Source organism: Apis mellifera, linkage group LG7, assembly GCF_003254395.2.
Source record: "Apis mellifera strain DH4 linkage group LG7, Amel_HAv3.1, whole genome shotgun sequence".
Classification (NCBI taxonomy): domain Eukaryota; kingdom Metazoa; phylum Arthropoda; class Insecta; order Hymenoptera; family Apidae; genus Apis; species Apis mellifera.
The window spans coordinates 5,600,259-5,606,068 of NC_037644.1; positions in this window are offsets into that span (position 1 = coordinate 5,600,259).

Genomic DNA, 5,810 nt, shown 5'->3' on the forward strand with positions numbered 1-5,810 from the left:
GTTTTTAATAATTTTTTTCTTCATTTTAAATATTCGTTTTTGCATGCAGTTTGTAAAGTAATGAAATAAAAGATTTGATTGTTATTAAATTTTTAAAAAATTATTTTGTTAGAATTTTTTTATTATTTTTGTTTCTTTACAAAATATGAATTATATAAAGTAAAATATACAATATAAATATAAATATAAAATATAAATTATTAAATGTATAAAACTGTTTCTACAGTATTGATCGTAACTTTTATATAAAATTAGACTCTTTTCACGAATGATGCATCCTTCAGTTTGCGGAGTCTTTTTATCATTAGGAATTGTGCAACATTATCAGAACATGACTGATGAAACTGGAGTGACTAAGAGTGGATCTACGTGAAAGAAAAGCAAAGGATATAATCCTTCTGACTGGAAGAACTAGCTTGATTTGTAAAAGAATCATAAATATACATTATGTTGTGCGTTGGATGTTAAGCATTTAATCAACATGGAAAATTCAACTATACAATATACTATATAATATATACAATATAATTTTATTATTTTTTTAAATATTTTATATATATATAATTAACTATAAAACAATTATAAATTTCAGAATTTTGTCAATTTCATTAGATATATATATTATTTATATATATATTTTTGAAAATAATTACAAATTATTTTTATTTTATAATAATATAATGATGTATTAATGAAAATTTTAGATCTATTGAACAAGAATGAAAGATGAATTCTATTTTTCTATAAGAAAATTTTCAATCAAAATATTTTTTTATTTTTTCATATACTTTAAGTTTACATACTTAACATACATTAAATATTAGATTTGTATTCGTATTATCTTTATGTTGTTAGCTTGCATCAAACATTTGAATATCTTTTTCTAAATTTTTCAATTCAAAATAAAATTTTTCATCTTATCTTAAAATTTCATCAATTCTGAAACCTGATGTTTAATAGATAATCATTAATCATGATCAAAAAATTATCCATAAAAAAATTTTAAAAAGTCTCCTAAATCTAAATACATTAACAAAGAAATTCGTAGAATAATGTAAATGCCATTATCATATCAATATCACGAGACATTATTCTACAATCTTTATAAGTCCCTTGTTGCAATGCCTCGTAAAAATCTACACCTCGAAATCGAAACAAATAGCCGACAAGAATTGCGAAGCATAGTTGTCGATGCATTGTAAGGAAGGGAAAAATTGATCGTACCCGGGTGTACGTAACCCAAGTGGCAGTTCGACTCTTAACTCTGGCGAAGAAAGGATAACCGAAGAGGGTGTCGTTCGATACTCGGGATCATTTCGAGAGAAGCACAGTAGCGGAAGAATCGCCAAAGTGTGGAGAGAGAGTTGGAAAAGAGAAAAAGAAGAGACGAGAGGAGACTCGGGCAAGAAGGAAGCGAGAAGAAGAAAGGCCGTGGCTGCTCGTTCTTCTCGGTGCACGACGGAAAATGCCGGCGGAACAAAGTAGTTGGCGCCGATTAAACAAATCGCATTATAAGTTAGCCTCTGCTGGCTGCACCAAACTTACCAACTCGCTTTATATTAAGACGAACCGCCCTTCGCGTTTCTTACCCATCCGGCTGATCCAGGAACGGCTATAAACTTCAGAAATGGCTTCTCGTGTTCCCTCCAAAGACGTCTCGAAAGACACTCTGCTTGGCTCACGAGAAAGTGAACGGTCGCTGGTGTCGCGGTCCTGGCAAACGGGTATCCAGCGGGAAGAGAGGTATAATTATTTAATTGAATTTATCAGGCCGACACTCGTAGATTTGTCAAGGGATGATAGGTTTAGTCTTCCAACGTTGCGACGACACCATTCCTCTTCGCCAAATTCCAGGCCTATATTTTTTTTTTCTTTTTTTTTTGCTCTTTCCCTTCCCAATTGATCCATAACCAATTTGAAAAGTGGCAATTTGTTACTCGTAATTAGATCCTTGTCACAACTTTTATTGATCTAAGAGTTAATGACTTTGAAAATTTTTTGAAATTTTAGTTCTAAAATATAATATCATATTCTCGAATATGATTGTGGTGTTTTCTATTACGAACGATTATGAATTTTGAATCTAATTTATGACAAAAAAATATATGTTGATTAATTATTTTATTGTCAAACACTGAATAATAAAAAATTAAATTATAACGCTATGTTTTAAATATTATTCTAAATTTTATGTATAAGAGATTATATATAAAAAATTCAAAAATTTCTTGAAAATTTCTTTTTATATGATTTTTGTACATGTTTGAACAATATTTTATCTGTGACTTTAACTTTATGAGTTTTTCAGTACTAATTATTCAGATGTATTTTTTATTTTATTTATTTCAGATAACAATATTGAAATATTAAATTTGTGGTAAATAATCTTCATTCTAAATTTAAAATTAAAGTTAAAATTCAATATTTTATATACATAAAAAATACAAAAAAAATTGCTTTTTTTCAATTTAAAGTATAATACTTTTATAATATTATAAAAATATGTACTTAATCTAAAACCAATATTTTATTAAATATTCTTATATTAATATTATACGTAATTTTTATTTCTATGTGAAATTTCATATTTTATTTGTGATTACAAGATTGCGGATGTTTATGCGAAATTTAAACAAAAATCTACAAAATGCATATGATATGCAAAAAAGCTAAAAATATTAATATTATAATTTTTATTCTTATATGAGATTTTATATTTCATTTATAACTATTAGATTGCAAATGTTTGCAAAATTTAAATACAAAAATCTATAGAATATAATATGTTCTATATGCACATAATATGTAAAAAAGCTAAAAATATTCAAAATATATTTTAAGAATATGTATATATTTTTATATAAAAATTTTATTTTACATAAATATTTATAATTTTGTAATGTGGATATAATTACAACTCGTAAATAAATAAAAAAATAAAATAAACTCGCAATTCAAATATAATTTCATTTAAAAAAAAAGAAATGCATCAGAGATAATATTATAACAAAATAACAAAAAAATTACGAAAAAATTATAATAAACAATAATCATTCGTAATTTAATTATAAAAAAAATAAAAGTATCTCATAAAATCAAAGAAGTTAATTAATAATGATCAAAAAAAATAATCAAGATAAAGGATCGTGTTTCAAGATTCAAGAAGCCAGCTTAAATATCTTGTTTTTCACCGGAAACTCCTTTTCCTTATGGCTTTCCCATTATCACTCATCTTCACCAATCTTCCACCATTTCTAACTAGAAGAAGTCGTAATTCTTTCCCATCCCAATTCGGTATGTTCTTCGATATCGGACGAAGCTGCGCAGATTAATAGACACTTTGTCGTTCTTTTTGAACAATTTGAGAATTAGCGTGGGGTGAGCGTAACTTATTCATGGATAGTTAACGACGAGTTGGATTGGTGTGCTTAATACGCGACTCATAAGTCGTGAATTTCTTACTATAAGACGAGGAGAAAGGAGGGAGGAAGGAAAGAAGCAGTAGAAAAGCGGAGGGAAAAAGAAGGTCGCCGGTGGGTGACGAAGACGATGGGTGGTATTCTTAGGGGGGTATGCTGGCTCCGCTGCTCCGTTAGATGTGAAGAGGCTGCCGATGAAGAGAAGGAGATGGTGGCGGAGAGTAGCAGAAGTGGTGGTAGAAGAATATGCGGCTGCAAGAAAGAGCCGTCCAATATTTCAGCGTAGGGCGATCACGACTGAGCGACCGAGCGACCACTTGAAATATCTTGTCGCCGGGCGAAAACTTTCAGATCCGGGAACTGAAACATGCTGACGTAACCATAAAGATGGCGGACTACGAAAACTCGTGTGTTCGGCCAACGTTCGACCTATCGCCTCGATGGCCACTCCACGACCTGCCCGATTTCCTTCATTTCGAACCATGTTCCTTGTTAAACTATATTCTTTTCGAAACTTTGACTTGAATCTGATAGCAAGCTGAATAGCATGGTAGAAAGATGAAGAAATATATATATATATATATATATATACATATATATTTTTAGTTCGGAAATTTAAATGATAAATTGATTTTTGCGTAATTAAATGTATGTAAATAGATTCGATAGAAAATAGATATAATAAGTAGAAAATAATATAGATAATAATAAAGATAATATAGATTATTAATTTATAATATAGTGTTATATTTATATTTCATTGCTTTTGATATGATTATAATTTCTATTTTTCTTATATAATCATGTTTAATGATAATCCTTTTTTATTTAAGCTTAGTTCAAAATTAATATACTATTTCATCAAATGTTAATTAAAACTTGAATATTGTATAAAAAGAATTATTGATTCAATCAAGTATATTAAAATATGTGATTTAAATAAAATTATTTAACTGTTTTGAATCAATAGGTTCGAATTTTTTATTTTTTCTTTTCATCGAGAAAATATGAAAAAGAAAAAATTTTCATTCAAATTTCTGTAGTATCATTTTGAACAATGTTACTCATTACAAAATCAAAAGCACTTTTCTCTATAGTAAAGTTCTTTTTGTTCTTTAGTCTTATACGACTTACAAAGTTACTGGATGAAACTTATTCAGTTTCATACTCTGAAATGAAATAGTTTGACTCTCTCTGAATTATTATTAACTGAATATTTGCAGAATGAAGATGCATAATTCCTCAACGATATGATTGATGAAATGAAATCTCTTTCTCTTCAACTATCATTTTAATAGTTAGTTTTAAATTGTTTATGAAATAAATAAATATTATATATATTTATATTTTTTATAATTTAATTTATAAATTAATATATAAATATATTATTTGAAATTTATAACTTTTAATGTTTATTCTTACGTGCAATTTTAAATTGTGAATGAAACGTATTGATTTTAATTTCATAAAGAATATTTAGCACTTCTATTAGTGATATCATTCAGAAATTTATAAATTAGTTAACTAATAATAGTTGTTTACTAAAGAATTTAAATGGGATTTAAAATAATAATAATAAAATATAATTATGTAATTAAGAAGATGTTTTCGATTTTTCTAAACTAAATTAATTAAATTTTATAATATATTCTAATTTTATTCCATTAAATTTGATTGTTAAATCTTTATTCTCGTTTATATTCAATAATAATATTAGATCAGAATAGAAATATTTATCTTAATAAATATTAATCTTTTACTTCGAAGTAATTTTGAAAAATCTATATTTAAAAATAAAATTAGAGATCCGTATTCTTTCTCTTAAATACTATTATATATATCATATATAAATATATTATTATATATTATATATTTATATATTATATATTATATATTTATATATATTTAATCTTATCAAATTATACCTTTGTCAACTATCTTAATCAAATCTCAAATATGTACATTCAATTTCAATCCTATTAATTTTAATTTCACATTACTATGTTTAAAAATAATTCATTGAATCAAACTAAATCTAATTAAGAATCTAAAAATTTTGCTTTAAAAAAAAAGGGAAATGGGTACATAAAATTTTTCAATTTTTTTTATACGATTTAAAATTTTTTTATAATTTATATTTTAATATTAGATTAAATAATTAAATTAATTATTTACATATATATATATTACATATACTATACGTTATTATATTGAAATTGAAATAATTATATAATTAAATATTTTGTTTATACAATTAAATAATTTGTTTTTTATGTTAATATTTTGTTTTAAAAAATAAAAAAAAACAAATATTACACATTAAAGATATTAAGATTAAGATATTACATTAAAAATAATTTTATTTTACAATATAAAATCTTCTATATTTGC